Raw genomic sequence first — 22,864 nt, forward strand, 5'->3', positions numbered from 1 at the left:
GTTTTCGCCTTCTCTTCATTGCCTTCCAATAAAGAAGTACAGAAATCATCATCTCCCTTTCTGTAGATGAAAATCCACCTTTGAAGCAGCAGTCTAGGTGCTACATAAACCCAGCTCTCTGATGTAAGATGATATTCCCTGTCATTGGCATTCACACTAGCTCATCCCTCTCAGGCTTTAAAGGACACTTGCAATGAACATCTGACTGGTATCTCACTCATGCTTTTCGGAGGAGGACCTAAGTTCCCTTTAGTCATGATCTAGATCCATAGCTGTCTTCTGGGACTAGTCAGCACATGTCTTCCTCTGCTTTCTTTCTCTATCCAAGAAAAGACGTCTATAATCATATGATCTGAATTTTGTGCCTTTAGTATTTATGCAAATTTTTATATTAGCTGTATGCATTTTAAAGAGTGCATTTTTAAAATTCATCTAAACTTGAAAAGTATAAAACTGCATAAAAAGAAAAAAGTGTGAGTGTGTGTGTGTGTGTGTGTGTGTGTGTGTGTGTGTGTGTGTATGTGTTTCCCAGAAGCCATTCACTTACAACTTGAATTAGGTGAATGCCAAAGAGAATCTAGTTTTGTGGCTATAGATCTGTAGAATTGTTTCCATTGAGAAATTGTTTTCCAAATGTTTTAGGAGCTACCCATGGAGATTTTCAAATAAGAGAGAAGAAAAGGAGCTCATTTCTCATTGAAATTCTTATTTGAGAATTACTGTTGACAATATGGAAGAATTAATGTGAGATTTAGAATGAAGAGAAATTTGGGGACATTCGCAAGAGGAGGGCTCCATTGGAAAGCTTGAAAGGACATGTTAGGGATAATGGGTGTGTGTGGGGCGGGGGGAATTGCCAGCTACACAATCTTCCTTCCATGTGCAAGGTGATAAAACAAGTTGGTTATTAACCTGGCAGGTGGAAAGAAAGCCGCCGCTGGTAATTGGGGAAATTAGCACCCAGATATAATTCTCCTCCATTTGATGCTCTTTGGAGGAAATAAAAGCTCTGTGGAAGTGGCTCCGTGAGAACCTTTACAATTTCACGGAAGCATTGGTGACTCAAGAGGCTTTTGTGACTACAAAACAGTTATTTAAATCATTTCCTGCACGAGAAGTTTGGAAGGAGATAAAAAGCCCAATGCCAGTCCAGCTATTAGCGTGCAGCATCAGGAAGACGGCAGGGGAGTCTAACAGCTAGCTCCCTGTGGCTCTGAAGGAATTGTCACTGCTTGTCAGAGGGGAGGGAGCCCATTTCACAGCCATCTCCAGCTCCAGCTTCCTTCCAAGTACAGTTCCATGATCTAAAGCCAGGAAAGCTGCAACAGTCCAATGTAGTGCATTGGGAGCTCGTGATAGGACCAATATTAGGAATGATGAAAACATGCAACCTCATTTTCTTTCCTTGGTGGTTTGTATTAAAGAGGCTAAGGTGTGTGGCTGATAAAGGCTTTGAGTCCGACAGCCGTGTGTGTCAGCATTCTTTGCTGGAGGTGGTCAGAACTTAGTAATTTCACCGCAGGAGGGTGTACTGATGGCCATAAAAGAAAGCCATGGCCAGACTAGATCCACGGGGTTTCCTACAAAACAGGAACTGATTTTGTAAGGTCACTGAGTTAAGGTCATTGGCTTTCTACTCTTGATACAGAACATGATTTATCATGAATGTTTTTTGCTGGGGTGGGTGTTCCTTGAAATTCAAACATTTGGAATCTCATGAACTCTTACAGAGGCTGTTGCTAATTTCTGTTTCCTTTTTAAGCTACTTGCACACTTAGTGTCCCCCACACCACCACCCCATTAACTAGACACTGCCAGGTCCTTTGTAGTAAGCACTAGGACACAGATGTTTCTCTTTGTTGGTTTGGTTTTGCTTTACCAGCTTGCAGTCCATGCATTCTGACAGTAAAGGGTTTAATAAAGACAGTTTAAGTATACCACATACTTAGCTCATATTCACACCCATGCCTTCTCTTTCCCCTCCCTCCCCTCTCCTTCCCACATTGCTTTTTTTTATGCCAGCCTCCCTTGTCTAGTGGCTCCGGGGTCCCTCCATTCATCTGTATGGGTGTGTTATCCTGCCCACTTACAGGGTGATAAATCGGGTGTCAGCTGAAGCAGTCACAATGTATCCTGTTCAGAGTTTGCATTAAGTTGCAAGTTAATTAAATAACCTCTGTTTTTTACTGCAAAAAAAAAAAAAAATTCTCAAGCTTTATTAAGTTAGAAAATTTACACCCAATCGCATAATCAATAAAACATTAACAAACATGTCACTTCTGACAAACCTTTCATATTGATTTTCACATTCTTACAAAGCCTGCCTGTGCCCTGGGGGATGAGGGGGGAAATTCAACACTCCCAGTAAAATAGATGTAACACATTAGCCAAGTCTACAGGATACAGAGATGACAGTGCTGTATTGCTGCTGATGGTTTTGAGTCTCCAGAAATGGCTGTACTCTGAAGGGAGCAAAAGAGGCCCGGGAATCGGCTGTGAGACAGGACTGATGGTCCTAATTCTGTGCCTTTCACGCTTATGCAGATTTACCTAGACTATACACATTTCTAAAGAAGGCATTTTAAGTCTTTCCCCCTTAACCTAAAAGGTACAAAGCTACTTAAAAAGAAAAGAAAGAGGAAAAAGCCAAGAGGATTTCACTGATTGGACTGACTCCTGATCTCAGCTTTTTAAAGGCTCCATCACTAGGGGCTTCCCACTAAGATTTGCTGCTGGTTCTCTCCTAATTTCAGCGGTAGCTGCAGGGCACAGAACTAAGCCTGGGAGTTCAGGGTGAACCGCTTGCCTGGAGTGCACAAAGCCTTAGGTTTGAGCCCACTCTTGGATCTTGAGATGGAAGTCTTTAGCATCATTAATAATTCACCTGGATTAGAAATCAGAACAGAAAAGTCTTCCGTTTATGCACAAGTCTCTCAACAAAACCTCGGAGTGGAAACTTCTCAGCTATTCAATGGGACAAAATCTCTAGTTGCTGTGTGTTGAATTGTTTATGTCATAGAGTGGAACAGCCACCACCAAGTCCTGACCTCAGCATAGGCTGAGTATCCCTTATCAAAAATGCTTGGGACTGGACATTTTCCTGATTTTTTTTTTTCAGATTTGAGAATATTCGTTCAGAATCAGATACCATAAGGATGAGAATAAAGTCTGAATTAAAAAATCCATTTATGGGGTGCTGGAGAGATGGCTTAACGGTTAAGAGCACCTGTTGCTTTTGCACGGGACCCAGGTTCAGTTTCTAGCACCTCATGATGGTTCACAACTATCCATAACTCCGGTTTCAGGTGATCGGGGGCTCCAACACCTTCTTCTGACCCCCTAGGTCAGTGGTTCTCAACCTTCCTAATGCTGCAGCCCTTTAACACAGTTGGTGACCCCAACCATAAAATTACTTTCATTGTTACGTTATACCTGCAATTTTGCTACTGCTATGAATTGTAATGTAAATATCTGATGTGCAGGATATCTAATATTCGAACCCTGTGAAAGGGTCATTTGACCCCAAGGGGGTCAGGACCTACAAGTTGAGAACTTTGGTCTAGTTATGTCAATGGTGAGAAAGTGGTCCTACTTCTAATGGCTGTTCCCTGGGGACAACACAAATAAAATACACAGATTGTCCTGTGCCTTGACAGCCCCCTTCCCGGACATTTTGCTGGTCTGTGATATTGGCAGACAACTAAATCTTTCCCTAAATCTGTCTGGGTCCCCAAGATCTTACACTGAGTTGCTCCAGTCCTGGCAACACCAGGTCGATCAGACTCTATGGGACAGTGATTCTGAGGTCATAACATGTAGTATCCCTGTCACTGTAAGTGGAACACCGTGGAGCCTAAATAATAAATTGTTAAATGAACCAGCAGGTTAGTTGAGCAGGTAAACACACTGGCCAATAAAGCTGACGACCCAAATCTGACCTGTGGGGCCACCAGGCTAGAAGGAGAGAAACAACTCATAGATGACGACTTTCACGTGTGTGACATGGCATGTGCATGTCAACATACACATACACACACACACACACACACACACACACACACACGAATATATGTAACTAAAATTTTTTAGAAATTTTAACAGTAGGGCTCAATGGTGCACACCCATATTTTCAGCTACTCAAGAAGCTGCGGGTGAAGAATGCTTGAGTCCAGGATGTCTGTGGGACATCTGCGCTAAGTCTGGCGTCAGTGTTGTGACCTCCCTGGAGTGGGGAGCCACCAGGTAGCATACCAGGGACTAAAGCAGCAGGTGAGCAAAACCTGTTGAATGAACCTGGAGATGACCTCTGAACTATCTCAGCCTAATGCAGAAGCTCCTGCAAATTGATTGGATTTGGCAGCTCAAGGAACCCCTTTGCTGTTACTGCTGGAAGGAAATACGGTTAGCAGCTGCCAACACAGAACACATTTGCTCATCTCTGCACAAGTGTGTGTTGGGTACACGCATAATGTGTATGCAAATACGGGTTGCCTAGAACATGCAATTCTCTCCCTCCATCCCTCCTACTCCATCTCTAAATATACAGTTTCATGAAAACCACACCTGTGACTGCTTATTGGAATGGGATGGGGTCCAAGTTATGCTTTCCAATTTCTAACCCTCGCCTATGAATTCCTAAGCCGTGCTTCCTGTAATAAACCACAGGGCCTGGCAGAAAGGTGCAAAATATTTATATCTGGGCCTAACGAAGTTTTCGTTGGCTTCCACGAGCACAGCTCATGATAGCCACATTTGTGGACCTTGCCCTTTGATTTCTCCCTCCCAGTTTGGCTTCCTACCTGCCTCTCTCTGCTGCTCCCAGCTCTTCAGGGTGTGCAAAGACTCATTGGTGAATCCCACGGGTGGTTAACATTTTCAGTATTTCTGTAAAAACCAGCTGGAGAAATGAACACAAGAAGAGCAGACAGAGTTTTCACGTGGTGTTTTTGTAGCCTGGCATTCATTCATGTCACTCAGCTTCCAGACAGGGCAAGAGATGGGATGTTTTTCTTGCTATTTGGAAAAGACAATTCCATATTAGTCCTCTTGCCAATCCCTTTATCCACTGACTTCTCCTCAAAAAAGGAAAAGGAAAAGGCACTCATTCTGAGCTGGGCTCCCAACCGAGCACACACAGAATCTTCCTGCCTCACATACTTTGCATTTTCATCTCTCTCAGAAGCCTTCTGGCCACCACAGACAGGACATAAAATAATTTCATCTCACTATTTCCAGAAACTTCTTCAGAGATACAGTTTTGGAGTGCAATCGTTTGTCCCAGTCTGTGGCTTCTCTGGCTGAAAAAGAAGTAGAAAATTTGGAGACTAAGAATGTAGCCAAGGGCTGGAGAGATGTCTCAGAGGTTGAGAGCACTGACCGCTCTTCCAGAGGTTCTGAGTTCAATTCCCAGCAACCACATGGTGGCTCACAACCATCTGCAATGAGATCTGGCACCCTCTTCTGCATACACAATAAACAAACAAACAAAGAAGGTAGCCAAGAAGTAGAACACTTGCTTAGCATGTGTAAGTCTCCCTGGGTTCCCTAGTCAGGACAGGGGCTGAGCAAAGTCCCTGGGTTCCATACTTAGGACGGGCAGTGTGGAGCTTAAAGCCTTTACTTTGGCCAATTTATCAGCTACTTTCATGTCTCTGAGACCAAAATATCCAACATAAACAACTCACTGGAGAGAAGTTTTATTTTGGTGCACGGATTCAGAGAAAGTCTTATCCCTTTGGTGGAAAAGGCATGATGGAGTACACACTCATGGGAGCCTGTGACAAAACTCTCCTATAGCAACTGACCAGGAAGCAGAGAGAACAAGGTGGGAACCAGGGCAGGAACAACCTTCTAGGCTTGCCTACAGTGACTCATTTCTGCTAGCCAGGCCTCACCTCCCAAACGGTCTATAGCCACCTACCCCTAAAAGCTAGGGACAGCACCACCAATGTGATCACACATGAGCAAAACATTAGTTCATGGAGGATATTTCATATTCAACAATAATGGCCAGAATCTAAGTTATATCTGACGGCAGTAAGGTGAAGAGAAATACGTGTGACACACACTCATTGTTAGAGTCAGTTAAGACAGTGGTTTTGCCTCATAAATGAGCCTCAATTGAATACAATTTGGATATAAATTTTATGGTGAGATTATGACCACTCTATGGGAAATGCAGAATACTCTTTGTTAATTATAGTTTTGGAAAATGTCGGAGCAAACATATTTCAAGTCCATTAAACACTGACAGGGTTGACAGGGTTCCTTCTGGTGAGGGGTTGGGTAAAAGGAAGAGGAAAAAAATTCCCATCCATTTGGGTTGATAATATGAATTAGAGTATCTGAAAGGGTCAAAAATGACCATTTTTTACCCCTCTGGGAACAAAAATTATCCTTTGTTGAAAGAAATGGAGGTAAAAAGTAGTTGATAAACTATTTGTGGATGGGCCTTTTAGAAAGCATAGATTTGCAAAATTCCCTCATGCATTTATTAGCTGGAACCATGTTGTTGCCAAATCCGGCCCTACAGAGGTGGAGAGCCCACAATGAAGATCTGGAAGCTTGCTCATTCAGATCTGTGAAGGACAGTAGCTCTGTGGACAAAAGAGGTCTCACTGCAGAAGCAACATGGCGTTGGCATTAACTTTGGGTTGGTTTTCTCACAGTTTTTGTTAATGCTTTTGAGTGCTGGCATCCCTTCTTTCCAGTTTCAGACACCAGGGAGCAGTAATCCTCTGGCCAGGCTTTCTGAAGAGGTTCACAGCCAAGTGAAACATGAGTTTTCTGAGCCAATTTTAAAGACAATTGGTCCGGGTAGACTCTTGTTTTACTAAGGAGTGGAAATGAAATGGGGCCCATCACACTTGCCAGAGTGAGGGGGGCAGGGGGAAGTTAAAGCTGCTGCAGACTAAGGGAGACACAGGCAGGAGACTGGAGAGCCTCACAGGGAGGAACTGTCTTCTGGGGACCTCACCACGGGCCCTGGGAATCGGGCCCTGGCTGTACTGTCTCTTCCTTGTCCCAGAATCTAGAACACTAGGCACAGTTCGACTCTAGAAAGAGCACATGGCGTGGTTATGCAAGGTCTCTGCTTGCTCATTTGTAAGACCCACAGTCTGTTATTTAACTTTGCAAAAGTTTCATGTTTCCATCTGTAAAATGGATAGCACTCACCTCACAGGACTATTTTAAGAATTAAATGACAAAGGAGGTAAACGCACAATCAAGTCTCTCCGTGATGTCCCCATTTTCGTCATTCTAAAGTAAGGAGTGACTGGTGACAGCCAATGTATGCCTATACAATTGCGAGGTGCTGTCCTTCCATCTGCAGGCAGATATTACCGTATCTTCATGGGACACGTGGAAAATGGAGGTTCTAAGATGTGTGGCTGAAGAGAGATGCCTGACCAGGGAGAGGACAAGGACCACTAGGTTTTCCCTCTGACAGGATCCAGATAGTCGCCTCAGTGGATCAGCCTTCATCTTGGAGCTGCTGAGGGAGATGTCAGTGAACTGCTGGTCGCTGCTGGACACTCCCTCCCCCCCACCCCGCCCCAAGAAAGATTTCATTGCTTTATTTTCCAATTGAGAACTTTTCTTCAATCATTTATGGAAAACGTAGAAGCCAGTGGCAAGCAAATAGGAATTGGAGTCAGAACCACTCTTCCAGATGTGGAGCACATCTGCTTTTTGCTTAAGCAGTGGGAGCTAGGGTGGAGGATTTTCACTGGCTTTGGGGGTCAGAGAGAGCACCCAAGTGTCTTTCCTGGATAATCACAGCCCTGGCATGCATGGGACTGAACTCCAAATCTAACGGCCTCCACACCACCATCCTTTCTTCTCCCCTGACGTTCTTCATTCCTCCCTCTTCCTTTTCTTGAGCCCTCTCTTCTTCCTTTTCCTCTTCTTCTGCCCTGTATTGGCATGGAAAATAATAAAGATTCTATCTTATAAAAGGGGGGACTATATATCTTGGGGTGGGTGGATATCACAATTATAGAAACAATGGAATTCACTCAAGGCTTTCTCATAGTCCAAGATGCACACAGTTCTTTCCCGACTCTGTCTTACAAGCTCCTGGCTGCCGTCCTGGACAGAGAGAAAAGTGGGAACCACCCTAATATTAGTATTCATAACTTGAGTTTAGGCTGAACTTCTACAAAATATATAAGTTAACAGCCAGACCTTAAATGTGCCTTACCTTCCCCTAAGGGGCTCTGTAGGACATCAAGGAGGCTCAGCTGGACAATTCTTCTATTTCATGACTTCTAGATGCCACCTACTAGAGAAGTCAGCTGAGGCCATACGTCTGCCTACTCCCCATGACTGCCTCTGAGTTCAGAAGAACGTGATTCTAGCTGTCAGCAGAACTTTCCTAGGATGTCTATGATCTATATGTGACTACAGAAGGGACCACTCAAGGGGACTAATGTCAGATTGGCACAGTAATAAGCTTGTGTTCCCACATGCTCATCCAAACACAAATCCACCATGCCTCCTTTTGGAACCAGAATGAGAGATAGAGGCCTGGTACTCTGAAACAGGGTATCATGGGTAGTATGTAGTAGAAGAAGGGGTGGGCATTGACTCACTGGCAGAAAACCATGTTTGCAGATTGCAGGGCCTTTATCCCTGAGAGCAAAGACAGAGCCTGTGTTTGTACAGATTGTCATTGTGTCTCAAGGTCTAGATGATTTAGAGGATAAGCATTTGCTTTGGAAGTAAGCAGGGAGGAAAATGATGGAATCTGAACCACTCTGGAGGGTGATCACAGATGGAGCATAAGGAAAAGAAAGTGGAGAAGAAAGCCTTTAAAAGAGGACCAGAGACTAGTGGAGTTTTCTCTTGTGCGTCTGGGAATAGTACTATGCTGTGAAAACAGAGAAGGCCAAGGAGAAAACGCATTTGCTAGTGAGTGGGCCTGTGTCTGAGTCAGAGGAGGTGGGTGATGATTGTTCAGTATAGTAACCAAGGGGCAACTGGGGCTTCAGTACCACAGCTCTGGGGCAAAGTTTGGGATCCACAGGCCAAATATTCACCCGTGACTTTGTACTATAGAGAGCCCCCAAACCGCACTTGGAGATACACACATTAGAGCAAGGGCGGTTAGGGGTTAGAGGTGAGGTGTCGAGTGAAAATCCACCAGAAAGCATCCAGAACCAGGGGGGTGGGGTGGTTCAAAGAGGAGCTGGCGAGATGGCAGGTCCACTTCCGGCAAGGCCAGGTCCCAGAGTGCCCAAGAGGCTGAAGAGTCTGGGATGGACAAGAGCAGAGTGGAATGCCCGGGAGGCTGCCATGTGGAATGCATGAGAAAGTGACTCTGGGACTCAGTGCTCCCCTGGGGTGCAGATCATTTAATGGTCTGCAAATGATTTAACATCCCCAGTTAGGGTTCCCAGGGTAAACTGTCTCCATTCCCACCCTTGAGGGCTGTGCTGGCCGACTGCTCACAGGGTGGGAGCCACTGTGCTAGGTGCTCTGGTCTGAATGGGGCTGGCTAGACTAAGTGACAGCGTGGCAATTACTGCTTAAGAACTAACAGCAATTATTAATTATGATCCGAACAACAAGCGCAGTCACACTTAATTGCTTCTTTGGCCTGTGGAGCCCATTTCTCAAACAGCCCATTCATCTCACAGGAATTCTTTTTTTCCACGTGTTTTTCTTCCAAAGTCAGTTATATGTTTGAAAGGGACAAGGAAAGAAACTATAGTGACTACAGTGAGAAATAGATGGTGGGAACACTCAAACATGCCTTCTCAGACCCAGGCGTATTTTCCTCCTCTTCTTAAACACTCAGATCTACTGTGATGCTGAGGTGAGAGTCAGTGTCTTCAGGCCTAAGGGGCTAAACCAAGGTACACAGGATGCCCGAGATGTGCAAAGAGGTACTAGGTTGAGACGAAATTCCTCATAGCATTCAGACCTACTATTGAAGGGCTGTGTACATAGCTCAGTAAATGGACTGTTTGCCTAGCATACACTAGGCCCTGGATTCCACCCTTAACCCTACAAGAATGGATGTGTTGATGCACACCAGTAAGTTTAGGCGGTGGAAGCAGGAAGACAAGAGTTCAAGGCTATCCTGGGCTACATAGAATTTGGAGGGTGCCCTGGCCTAGAGATCCTTTCCAAAAAAAGGAAGAAAGGAGACCTGGGATGTTCATGCTTTTATTTATCAGTTAATCTCTGCATGAAACACAAGACCCATCTGAACGGAAGAGGGTTTCTTAAAAACAAGGGTGGAGAATATTGTAATAAACTCCATTGAAACATCGCTGCTCATTATTTCCCATCTTTTCCCGGTGTCTCATTTAGTGTTTCCTAACAGAGGAGGGCTTTAAGTCACTCCCAACTGCTGTGCTTAAATTGTTTCTGGAATCTCTGGCCCCTGAGCCTCCTGAGCCCTCTGCTTCCGTGGCAGATTTAGCTCTGGGCTGGGGAGATTGCCCAGCAGACTCATTTGCATCAAAAAACACTAGCTGTCTGTCCCCATTAGTAAAAACACTTGGTGTTTCGGTGCAAATTACTTTAAAAGGGCAGATAACTTATGGATGCAGAAAGGGTAATCCATAAAGATGTATGCAATTTTGTTCAGTTGGATGTCCTCGGGGCGGAAACACCAAGGATAACAGGCACACTAAATACAAACAGACACAATCATAAGACGTGATACCCGTGATTAAAATACCCCTTTATAGGGTCCTTCTCTCTTAGGAGAGTTTAGGCCTGGTTCATATCAAGGCCTTACATTTTCTGCAACTTGGAGATGAGTTGAGACAAGGAGCTCCTTTCTTTTCTGGATTGCTGGGAGGCTGCACATTTCTGGGGCTTTGCAGAGACCTGTCTGGAAGCATAGTGCTGGCTGGGTCAGAGAAGACTTCTGCAGTAGAGGTTAGGAGCCGGGCCTCTGGAGCTGCAAAGACTTGCTCTGAACCCAGCTTTGTTACTTCCACATGGCCTTCTCTGATACCTAGAGATTTTCCTCTGCAAATAGGAAAGTGGGTTTGCTGAGAGGATTAAACACAACCAAACCAAACCAATCCAAACGTAAGACCCAGAGGTAAAGTGTTTCACACAGTGCCTGGTATAGCATAAAAGTCCGTGTGTTTCTCTCTTTCCTACTGGATTACATGCAGAAAAAACTGAAGAGTGGATTATGTCCTGTTTAGTAGCACATAAAAGAAAGAGATTTGGGGAGCTGGAGAGAGCTCAACAGTTAAGAGCAGAAGCAGCTTACAACCACTTGTAACAGCGCCCTCTTCTGGCCCCCACTGGCAACAGCACTTACATGCACACACTTCCACACAGACACACAAACAAATACATAATTAAAAAATAAAAATAAGGTTGGGCAGTGGTGGTGCATGCCTTTAATCCCAGCACTCGGGTGGCAGAGGCAGGCGGATCTCTGTGAGTTCAAGGCCAGCCTGGTCCCCAAAGCGAGTTCCAGGAAAGGCGCAAAGCTACACAGAGAAACCCTGTCTTGAAAACAAACAAACAAACAAACAAATAAATAAATAATAAAAATAAATCTGTGTCTGTCATTCTAACCTTCCACAAGTCTTCCTAAGTGTCAGGTAGTACCTTGGACAAGTGTTGTAATCTAGAGATGCAAGCTCTTTTCATAAGGGCTCTTCCATCTCCATGAAAGAGTGGAGGGACTCTGGGAAGAGAAGTAAGAATAAGGTGGGATATCCTAGACCAGGAAGTGTCTCAGTCCCATGCCAATACCTAAGTGCAAGGGATGATGGAAAATGTGGTTCAGGGACAAATGGAAGGCTTTTGGAAACTGTATAGCAATTTCAACTTCTGTCTTCTCAGTGGGTGAGATGGAACTCATTAATGTTCAAGAGATGCCTTTGTTACCATGAAACATGATGGAGTTGTCATTATGGCTGAATTCCTATAGAGACATGCAAACACAGTAGAAGTCCAACCTGTGGACATTTAAAACTCTTGTTTCTTGTTCCTTTAAAAAAAATCACTATCAAAAATAGTTTACTAAAGGTACAAGTTTCAATATGGTCCCAATAGATGAACTCCCTAACATCCAGTGAATATAGGTGGGGAAGTTAAGAGGTGGATTGGAAAGAACTTCAGTGCTGGGTGGTGGCATTGATCCCAGCACTTGGGAGGCAGAGGCAGGCAGATCCATGTGAGTTTGAGGCCAGCCTGGGCTACAGAGCTAGTTCCAGGACAGTCAGGCAGAGCTACACAGAGAAACCCTCTCTTGAAAAAAGAAAGAGAGAAAGAGAGAAAGAAAGAAAGGAAGGAAGGAAGGAAGGAAGGAAGGAAGAAGGGAGGGTGGGAGGGAGGAAAGGGAAGGAAGGAAGGAAGGAAGAAGGGAGGGTGGGAGGGAGGAAAGGGAAGGAAGGAAGGAAGGAAGGAAGGAAGGAAGGAAGGAAAGGAGGGAGGAAAGGGAAGAAAGGAAGGAAGGAAAGGAGGGAGGAAGGAAGGAAGAAGGGAGGGTGGGAGGGAGGAAAGGGAAGGAAGGAAGGAAGCAAGAAGGGAGGGTGGGAGGGAGGAAAGGGAAGGAAGGAAGAAGGGGGGGTGGGAGGGAGGAAAGGGAAGGAAGGAAGAAGGGGGGGTGGGAGGGAGGAAAGGGAAGGAAGGAAGGAAGGAAGGAAAGGACTCCAGCAAAGGATGCCTCATCTCATCTCACAAAAAAAGTAATCGTGGACAACTGTGGTCATTGGCTGCCGTGAAAGAGACCCATTGCACAAAGTGGTAGAGTAAGAGATTGGTGTGGGAAGGCGCTTAGCAAGGGTGAACACGGAATAAGATCAGGCCTTTGTGTCACATCTCTCTGGCCCTTCTGTCCCTGGGGGATATATGAACACTTCAGAGAATGAGTGAATTTATCATCCCACCCTGGGAAATCAACAATTTCTCAGGGAAGAAAAATGTCATGTACTTTTCCCATTATAACAACTCCCTTTTTGTTCATTTTGTATATTTTAGAGAATATGGATGCACCTTGGATATTTAGAACTCACTAGGCAGGAGTGACTCCATGACACAGACTCATTTTTGTTTCCACCAGAAAATAGTTTTGGTTTTGGTTTTTATTTTGCCTGGGCCATGAACTCAGAAGTCCACCTGCCTCTGCCTCATAACTGGCAGGCTTTATTTTTAATGTGTCATTTTTGTTTGGGTGAATCAGGAATGTTCAGTGGCTGCAGAAAAATGACAGATTTCTAATACACTTTTCTTCCCTATTACTGGTTACTCTTTGGTGGATTCAAACCGTGGCTATAAATTATATGACGGGTTTTCTTTTGAATACCTTTAGCCCTTACCAGCCTTTATGTCTCATATTATGTGCCCAGTCTTTAACTCAGTAAAACATCCTTCTTCAATCATCCTCTTTGGAGTGACAGGTAGTGTGTCTGGAAATAATGCCAGCCAGGGGTGCATACAACAAAGGACTTCTCTGAGTGCTGGTTCTAAGGGGTATGCCTCTGCTCATCCTGGATAGCCCTGGTTTCTTTCTCTTTGCTATGCATTTATCAGCTTGTCTGTATCCACTAGATCATAAAACTACCCAAGAGGAGGGACCATGAGTGTCTTTATTCTACACTGCATGCTTGGTTTCTAGAATGGCTCCTGGTACCAAGTAGATGCTCAATGACACCAAGGTATGCACATGTAAAATTTCAGTTTGGGACATTCTGGATCTAAGCTTTATTGATTATCCCCTCTCCCCATATTAATTCGGGTCTTGTTTTCTCTGGTAGGAATGCCTGAGAAAAACAGTATGTTGCTGCCCAGTCAGCCCCTCTCACGGTAGTCTGAAGAGCCCCCAGTGTCTCTGCACCTTGGCCTCATAGGAGGGGAGCTGCTCTCCAGTCTTCTTCCATAGACTTGGCCTATGTAAAAGCCAGGCTGTCTTTCCATAGTGCTTGGATGGAATGAAGCATGGGAAACACCAGGGTGGGGATGGAGGGGTAAGCACACAGTGACTGGGGACTTGCTAGCTTCCAAGAGATAAATTCTCACAGGAAGAGGGCACTGTGATCTTGGCTGGGGATTGGGAAAAACTGGGAGAAGAATTTAAGGAATGATCAATGGTTATTTAAAACTTTCTCTTTAGCATAGATAAAAAAAATGATGCACAAATATGTTTATAGATAGTAGAATAGGATTGGAGAACCACCTATTTCTTAGAAGATTTACTAATAATTCCTCTTGGGGAGAGAATTGTCTTTGAGAATGCCTGCATGGGGTGGGATAGGAATGAACAGAAGAAGAAGAATAAAGGGAATATTTCACAGACGTTTCAAGGGAGGAGATCTGAGTAAAGAGAAAAGAGAAAGGTATTAGTTACTTTTCTTGTGGCTGTCACCAAATACCCAACCAAAAGCAACTTAAAGGAGAAAATAGTTGTCTCAAGTTTAAGGATAAGTTCCATTGGGGTGGTGAGGGTGCCTAGAAGTTGTGGCCTCAGGAGTGTGAGGCTGCTTGCTCACATCTGTATGGACTGACCAGGAAGGAAGCAGAGATGGGTTAGGAAGAGGGACAGGAGAATACATCTCAAGCTCCCTCCACCCTCAGAGATCTACTTCTTCTGCCTAGGTCCCTTCTCTCAAAGGTTCAAACAGTGCCACCAATGGGGGGGATCAGTTGTTCAAATGTCTGGCATGTGGAGGACATTTTTCATTTAAACCATAACAGAAGGGTAAAGCCAGTAAGTCTCCTGGGACAAGGAAATGAGGGCAGGGAAGGACAGGTAGTTATGGTTGCTGCTATGGAAATCCCAAGGTTGAGACATCATGGAGAGAGGGCATGGCTTGGAACCATGTGGCACTGTCGGGGTCCCCAAAAAGGGCCTGGGAGAGGCTATTTGTGAAGGTATAGCCTCAGTTACAGCGAAGACCCCACTGTGTTGGAGATACCAGGACCCTGGGATTACTACCAAGGACAGCAACAAGAGGCATGGAGCTGGCCCGAGACTAACAGATAAGTTGTGTGTCCTGCAGGTGGCAGAGACTGAGAAGTGGAGCTGCCCAAGGCCTTTTGAGCCTAGAAGACATTGGGTGAGTCCCAGACATCAGACACTGGACTGACTGTTTCTATTTCTGGGCTTTGCTTTGCTTTGATTGTGATTGTGCTCTGATACTTTCCTCTTAGAAAAAGGAGTATGTAACTTATTTCTTACTTGTTAGAAGCCCACAGTTGAAACACTTTGGACTTTCAAAGAGATACTGGATATCTTCAGAGAATGAACTTTTAAAATGTTTGAGGTTTTTTAAAAAACTGTGGGACTTTTAAAGTTATGTTGTGCTTATATTGTGACATTAACATGAGATCTTGGAGATAATCGAGAAAGAAAAGGTTATGATTTAATAGTGATGTGTGTCAAACTTACAAGGTGTTGGTTGTGCTGGTTTTTTGTTGCTGTTTTGTTTGTTTGTTTGTTATCAGCTTGACACAAGCTGAGGTCTTTGGGGAAGAGAGAATACCTGTGTAAGACTGACCTGTGGGCAAATCTGTGGGGCATTTTTTTTAAATTAACGATTCTTGTGGAAGGGCCCAGGCTACTGTGAGTGGTGCTACCCTCGGGCAGGTGGTCCTGAGATGCATCAGAAAGTGGGCTGAGCAAACCATCGGGAGGAAACCAGTAAGCAGCATTCTCCCATGGCCTCTGCTTCAGCACCTGCCTCCAGATTCCTGCCATGAGATCCTGCTCTGACTTCTTTTTACAATGGGCTATAGGGGCTAAAACAAAATTAACCCTTTCCTTCCTAAGTTGCTACTAGTCATGGCCTCAGTGCAGCAACAGAAAATAAATTGGGAACAAGGAGGATCTCTGTGTAATGCTGATGAAGCCTCCCTCCTCAAAGCAGCATGAGTTGTTGGCCATCAGGTGCTAGGTGTACAGGGAGGGGGGAACAACACTCAGTTTTTAATTCTTTTTTTGTTTGTTTTTGGTTTTTCGAGACAGGGTTTCTCTGTGTAGCTTTGCGCCTTTCCTGGATCTCACTTGGTAGACCAGGCTGGCCTCGAACTCACAAAGATCCACCTGCCTCTGCCTCCCGAGTGCTGGGATTAAAGGCGTGCGCCACCACCGCCCAGCCAGTTTTTAATTCTTAAGCATTTCAAAAATAGGTGAGGAGCAGGGGAGATTCCTCAATGGTGCAAGCCTAATGACCTGAGTTCAACCCCCAGAACTCTCACATGAAGGTAGAAGAAACATGATTCCACAAAATTGTTCCTTGGCCTCTACATGCATTCTATGGCCCATGCGCCCACATGTACACCCATACATACACACCTCATACACGCATTCATAGCAACAAACAAACAAACAAATATGAAAGTCATTCCTCATCCTGGAACATTTCTGAGCTTTAATCATCTCTTGTAAACCCATGTGTCCCCACTATTTCAGACAGACAGATATGACAGACAGACAGACAGACAGACAGACAGAGGCATAGAACCTAGCAGACAGACACATATACACACAAAAATATATTCACATACACACAGACTAATACACACATAAGAGAACCCAGCACACAGACACATATACACACAAAAATATATTCACATATACACAGACTAATACACACATAAATAAATAAACTGATGAAAACAAATTTGGCTGAATCAAGGGACACTGAACCATTTTGCCAACTCCATACCGGTAGTCCTACTGTCTTAATCTGTGCTCTAGTACATAACCAGAAATGTCTCCTTTTACCTGGAGTCCACAGGGATTTCCTAGGAATTGGGTAGCAGTCTTTGCCTCTGGTTCTTGTTCCCGTGTTTGATGCCAGGGTCCCCGGCTCAGTCTCCTGTTCTCAGCTCTTGGCAATTTACCTGGGTAGACCTAATGTCATCATACGGCCAAGACTCAGGCTTCTGTTCATGAGAATAGCCCATGATGGAATCTCAAAAAGACATCACCTGATCTTTCTGCCTTCTTTCCCTCTACTCCTTTGAGACAAGGTCAAGGCTGTCCTTGGACTTGTTATGCTACTAAGACTGGCCTTGAACTCCTGACCCCCTGCTTCTGCATTCCAGGTCCTGAGATTACAGCATTACCACTCCAAGTTGCTCCCTCTTTTAAAACAGAGCTAGAGAAGTGAAGTCTTCGGTAGGTTTGCAGCTACTTAGTGGCAGAGCTAGTGTCAGCTCTTGGCCCTCCAGGTGTGAACCAGACTTCTTCCCTCTGGAATACTCACTTATTCCTCAAGAGGGTTTCTCCAATGCTAATTGTCACCCTAGGGAGCTGACACAGAGGTTCACAGAATAGATATGTGGTCAGCAGAATGTGGGGCAGTTTTCAAGAACTAAAGATAGATTGGAAGGCAAGTATATCTTTACACACAAAATTGAATTTATTGCAGGAAGTATAATTTATATCTACAATACAGATTCAGGATGATCTAATATAAACAGATCATGGAGAATTAACTCTTCTGCCCTTGTTCTTGAGAATGTGCATAATTGCTTCCTCTTTCTTGATCATGCAAAAGATTTTCTTTTTATTGTTTCTGACAGCTTCAGCATTGTCATGACAAAATGTGAAATTTCTTAAGGTTGACATTCCTCAACTCATTAATTTCTATTTAATCCACTAACTACAGGTTAACAAATTTTTTTTAGTTTTTTTTTTTTTAATTTACCAAGTGTATGTGTGTTGGTGTGAGTGTGCCAGGGTGCACACTGTGTGGACATCAGAGGATAACCTGTGAGGGCTGACTCTTGTTCTCCACCCTATGGGTACAAGGGCTTAAACTCAGGATGCCAGGTTTGGTAGCCAGTGCTCTTACCTGCTGAGCTATTGTGCTAGCTTGTTTCTTAAATGAACAAATAAACAAGCAAGCAAGCAAACAAACAAACAAACAACCCCCCCCAAACAAAAAACAAAACAAAAACTAGACTTGTGCTCCTTATTTCTGTCCTGAGCTAACCCAAGCCATCCTCCAGTGAACTCCTGGTGTATTCCACAAGACACTGTAGAGACTGCAGGCCATCCTTGTGCTGTCCTTGTAACTTTTAGGATAAATTGCTATTTTGTTTTCGATATATTGAAAATCAGAACACCCCTGAAGGTCTGTGGAGGTAGAGGTGGTGACACCTTTAGATTCTTCTCGTACTAATGGGATAGTTTCATCCCAGGGACTCTGAGTCTTTAGTCACTCAGCATGAGGGTCTTAAATGGGCTTCTCTATTATGCAGAGGAGTGTGTGGGCCCTTTGCAAGTGACCATAGAGGAGTAATGGCCTACAGGAAACCAGAAACTGTATCAGACTACCCTGAGTTTGTTTGGCCCACCACAGCTTTCTGAGCAGGACTCAAGTACAATTTTTATTGTCACACATGATACCACGTTGACTGAACAGTTGAAGGGACATGAGAAGCCAGGCTTAGTGGAAGAGGTCTGTGAGACAAAGTGACAGGAAGGTCTTGGCCAGATGTCATTGAACCTCTTGCCACTCCTAACCATTTTTTCTTGGGTGGTGATTCCCTTATGGATTTCAAAAGTTAGGCACAGTCACTAACCAGATGTCTAATGTCCTGCTCAACTGTGGTGGGTGTGAGCACATCATCTCTTGGGACTACCTACCGCTCTTCTGTCTAGATAGATGTCTCTACCTCTTGAATCAGCAATCACTTTTGGGGGAGTTGTGGGATCTTAGAGAGTACTGGCCTAGGTATTGTGGTGCCCATTGGCAATGCTAAGGTAATCCAGGTGACTTTCTGAACTAGTGTAGTGGTTTTGAGTAAGAAATGTCCCCCATAGTCTCAAGCATTTGAACACTTGGTCCCCAGTTGGTGGTGCTGTTTGGGGACGTTTAGGATGTGTGGTCTGGCTGGAGGAAATACATCACTGAGGGCTGGTATTGAGCGTAAAAAGCCTCACCTACTCCAGTTTGCTCCAGTCACCATGCCTGCCCCTGTTGCCATCCTGTCCCTGCCATGATGCACTTTTATCCCTCTGGAACCATAGCCCCACATAAGCTTTTTCTTCTGTAAGTCGCCTTGGTCATGATGCTTTACCATAGTAACAGAAACATAACTAATGCATCTAGAAGTGCAAAATCCAGGCTTTTTGAGCACTAACATGATGCTACAAAAGTAGCAAATTCCATACCTAACCTCAAGTAATGAGTTATAGGTAAAACACAGGTACATTAAAAGTGTTGTATAAATTATCTTCAGGATATGCATATAAGGTATATAGAAAACAAATGTTCAGTCTTGGGTCCCATCCCTGAGCTATCTTGTTGTGAATGTGCAACTATTCCAGAATCTGAAATAGAAAATATTTCTGGTCTCAAGCACTCCCGATAAGGATACTCCTGAATAAGTAGAGGAAAAGAAAATTCGGCTTTCTCTCCCAGGCAGTTCATTATTGTGGAATGGTGCCATGAAACTTGGAATGTGGGGAAGAATAAGCTCACAGTTAGATTTTCCACTTCATCACTGGATGACCTTGGACCCAGTTCCCCCGTGTGGAAATGGAGGAAAAAAATACTGCAGACAATACAGGACTGTTGTGAGGACTAGCTGATGAAGAACACTAAGTGCTTGTCTTGGGAATATCACCTATTATTACAGCTTTTCTTTGTAGGCAGAAATCTCACCTAGTTCAGCCTATTCTGTTTACCAGCGCCTGAGTGGCAGAATGCTTGGTCTCACTGGCACACAGCTGTCGATAATGGTACTAGATCAGCCCTTACACCTTCCCAAGCTTCGCTCAGCACTCTTCACCATGTTTTGTCTCATTTCTCCTAATGTTGGTTTTTGACAGAGGGGCTTGCTATACAGCTTGGGTTGGCATCAAGCTTGGGATTCTCCTGCTTCAGCCTCCCAAGTTCTGGGATTACAGGGGTGTGCCACCACACCACACTTGGCTCTGTGTCCTATTTAGAATAAGGCATACAATTTACCAGTTTTGAAAATTAAGTGGAAAAAATAATGTCTATTTTCTGAAGCACTTCTGGCAGAATCTTATTTCATATTCAGTGCTCACAACTTTAGAGTATGTGATGTGCTTAATAAATAATTGTTGGAAAAATTGATGGATGCCAAAGTTAGAAATGATGATTGAATAGAAGTTAACATTAGGTACAATCACTGTTTCTCCCCAAATGGAAACAGTTAAAGATAGCAGATTCTCAATAGCTAAGTCTTTCATTTTTACTTTAAGTGCTTTCCAATTTCAAAAGTAGAAGATTAAATAGCAACAAAGGGCCAGCCTAGCAAGAGTTGGGTTCCTCTCACTAGGATATCAACCTTGACCTCCACGAGGCACTTGCAGATAGTCCCCAGAGGTCATAAAAAAAAGACAGATGTCCCATTGTTTCCGGTTTGGAATAGAATCTCTTCTGTGTCCCCTCTTAGATACAGCTCATACCAATTACTTGTCCAAAGTGTACTTCCAGTTCCAACCTCAACAGACAGGTGCCAAGCCTATAAAGTTTATTGCAGTCAATACATCCCCATTCCAGAAGCAACTGGTCACAGCCGTTTCCAACACAAAGCTCCCAGGTCACCCTTTCTTTTCTTTATAGTCTGTTTCCAGACCTTCAGTGACCCATAAAGTTAACTACTAACCAAGTCATTGCCACGGCAGAGTTGTTGTTCTGGAGTCTGGTCCTAAAGTCGCTTTTCCCTATCACGAACTGCCCATGTGTGGCTCAATCATTCCGGCCTAACCCTCGGCCCTTTACCCAGGCTGTTTCCTTTAAAACTTCTCCAAACTGTGGAGTATTCTTGGATTTCTTAGTTTGCCCTCATGAACGTGCCTCCCCCCCACGCCCCAAACTGGAGATGGAGGCCCTGCTCATTGAGTCGAAGTCAAGGCTGCTGTGAACTCAACCCACCTGTGCAAACACAACAACAGCTCACTTACTGTTTATAGTGTGGTGCTCTGGTGTGTCGTTTACAACCCAATTTGTCTCTTTGCTCACTCCCCCTTATTTCCAAACAGGGTGGGTATACACACATTGGAGAGGGTTATCAAGGGACTCAGCCTTGAGGCAGGGCAGAAAAAGAAACTCGTTAGGGTCTTATGATATGTGTATGCCCAGGATTTCTAAGTTACTTAGCCTCCTTATTTTCTAGATATGAACACATTAATAATTTGATCAAAGTTATGAGATCAGTTAAAGGCATCCCCATCATGGTGTCTTTCTCATGACAGCATGTAATGTTCCACCAGAATCTAATTTTATTCTCAGGCACAGCCATGGGCAGGGCAGTAGGGAAGCCTGTTTTGGCTTTCATAGAGCTGGTGAGATTGTCTCCTGTGACATAGTAATACACGAAGAAAGAAATCAGGATTCACGCTCATCATAAAAACATCCAGAGCTAGAAAACCTTGGCTTCTGGGGTTTTAGAGATGGGAGCTCCCTTAAAACAGTCCTCCAGCATAGGGAATTTCAAACTGGGTTCCTGGAGTTCCACACAGCATCTTCAGGGGCCTTTTAACAAATAAAAGTGGGTTTTAGGGGACTCAGAGCCTTCTGCCTTCAGGTGATTAAAGCAAAATTGTCTGCTTCATATGTTGGGGTTTTACGTGACTTTTTCTTTTTTTAAAGGTATTGTCTTCTATAGGGAAAAAAAAACAAAAACCAAAAAAACAAAAACAAAAACACCTCACCAAATTGTAAATCTAGTTCACCTTCCTCAATCTGTAGATGAGAAAGCTGGGACCTTGGGTCCCAACCGTGTGCAGCTGCCAAGTAACAGACTCCATCCCACGCTGGAGCTGAGGAAAGCCAAGTTCAGGCTGTCAAAATGTGCTGGAAGTTGGGGATTTCTGTCAAATGCCAGAGCCAGGGCTGGAGCTAGGTGCGGTTTGGTCTCCTTTGGGATTCCTAGCCCAGGACTCTTCAGAGGGACCATCGTGTTGTTCAATGATCAAAGGAACCTCAAGAAGAGCTTAGGACCAGAAGCAGGAGCTGGGGGAAGAGGATGCAGATCGCCATCAACCAGTGTGGGGGAGGCAGCTTAGCGCTTGCCTAAGGCGGCAGCGTGATCTCTGCTCCCTTTTCTTCAGGAATCTGCTTCACTTTACCAGTCTCTTGTCTTCCAACATCTATGTGGGACCCACTACTTAGGACTCAGGACATCTCCACAGACTCAAGCTGATTGCACATCCCAGCCAGGAACTTGGGAGTATCATACTTAAAACAACAGCAACAACGTATTTAATTTGCAGAAATATAATTGTTAGCCAGGACTTAGTGGGTCTGCAGGGTCTGTTGTATAAAGTAATTGATAAACTTAGGTGTCAAGATAAAGGAGGGAAAAAAATTTTACCCAGAGTCAGATTAGCTTGTCTGACCTCGCTCCATCCCCTCCACAGGTTCCAGGCATCCTTACTTAATGTGGGGCCCAGGAGAGTCCTCGAGGCTGGCTGCCTTTTTCCTCTGTCCTCTGTCCCCCTTCTGTCCTTCCAGTGTCTAAATTCCCGTCTCCCATAGACAGAAGCTCGGCACTCTGCGTCTTTCCGTTAAATCAGGTGTTCTGAGGACTCTCTCTGGCTCAAATGATGCAAAGAGCGAGGACTGTGGACGGTAAGGCATGGCCAGTCTCCAGGAAGCTGTCTTGGTAGCCCAGCAAACTGCTTTCTGTTCTAGACAGGCAGGTCATTTCCATCACCCTCGGAGGTAATCTGACCCTGAATGACCTTAAAGAGAAAAAGAAAATCCGGGACGAGGAAGTTACCCCACAGTTGAATGGTTAATAGTCTGAGCAGGCTATCAAAAGAACAGTACCCAGGGGGATGTTAAGGGTGGCTAGATCCTGGATGCTGAGCCATTTTTGTCTCTATAACCATGTCCTATAACAGTGAAAACAGCTCATAGTCACTCAAAATGCCCTAAATTAGAAGAAT

The sequence above is a fragment of the Onychomys torridus genome, chromosome 5 (genome assembly GCF_903995425.1).
Source record: "Onychomys torridus chromosome 5, mOncTor1.1, whole genome shotgun sequence".
NCBI lineage: Eukaryota > Metazoa > Chordata > Mammalia > Rodentia > Cricetidae > Onychomys > Onychomys torridus.